Source organism: Cyprinodon tularosa, unplaced genomic scaffold, assembly GCF_016077235.1.
Source record: "Cyprinodon tularosa strain WSP-4 unplaced genomic scaffold, ASM1607723v1 ctg800, whole genome shotgun sequence".
In the NCBI taxonomy this organism is placed as follows: domain Eukaryota; kingdom Metazoa; phylum Chordata; class Actinopteri; order Cyprinodontiformes; family Cyprinodontidae; genus Cyprinodon; species Cyprinodon tularosa.
The window spans coordinates 279706-280720 of NW_024039564.1; positions in this window are offsets into that span (position 1 = coordinate 279706).

A 1015-nucleotide genomic window follows, 5' to 3' on the forward strand; every position below is an offset into this window, starting at 1 on the left:
GTCAATTTTCTTTTTCTAGTGTTTGAATGGAGAATTCACTCCATGCATGGTTCATGTTATACAGTAGCAGCCATTCAAAATGGTCCTTCCCAGTCAAATACCAGCTCCAACTCCCAGCAAGGTTAGCATAATTAGCATAATTTTATACTCTGACTCCACCCTTTCACTGAATTACAGGGTGTGACCAGAAGGTGGCGCTTCTCTTTAGATCTTAATGTCCACAAATCATGACAGAAAGAATATTTTAGTACAAAGATTCATGTTTAAAAACCAGCAAAGGACCCATCAAGGAAAGTGGGGAAATTTTGAATGGCTGCTACTGTATCTGTCCTTCAACAGAGACAAAACCGGCCACTTTAATGAGGACTGCTTTGTCTCTATGACTGAATGTTTGCAAACCTCTCGTAAAAGAAGACATTGTTTGGTTGGAAACATTACCCTACTACACAGCTTGCAAAAGTTTTCATACTTTTTTTTGTTTTTCTGTTTGTTTGCTGAATACAACGAATGTGATCGGTCAACCCAAATTAGTTCAGAAAATGATGCAAGTTTTCTGTAAAAATACCTTGTGTTTAGCCTTTCGTCTGCATTTAGTTAGCATTAGCTAGCTGTGGTTGGCAGGTCGCTTCAGGAGCTAGCTTCTTGTCCAATTCTTCTTCTCATAGGAACATATATAGACCTAGCCTCGTGAGACCATCCTGATCTCGCGAGCTTTCAAGGTTTCACTCGCTGATCAGTCTGGAGACTCTCCGTTAAAGAAAAGCCGTTCACCAAACGAACGTCCAATCAGCGTTGGCTTTGAGGCGGGTTGAGGTGTGACGCAATGAGAAGCGCGACAGTTCAGTCTAAAGAACACGGCGGCTTCAGCCGATGAAACTAGCGTTAGCGTGGCTATCGAGCAAGTTTGATCGGAATTACAGAGTATTTCTTCACTGAAAGAAGAGCAAAACACTGCTCTGGAGGCTTTTCTCAGAGGAAAAGATGTTTTTGCTCTTCTCCCGACTGGTTTCGGCAA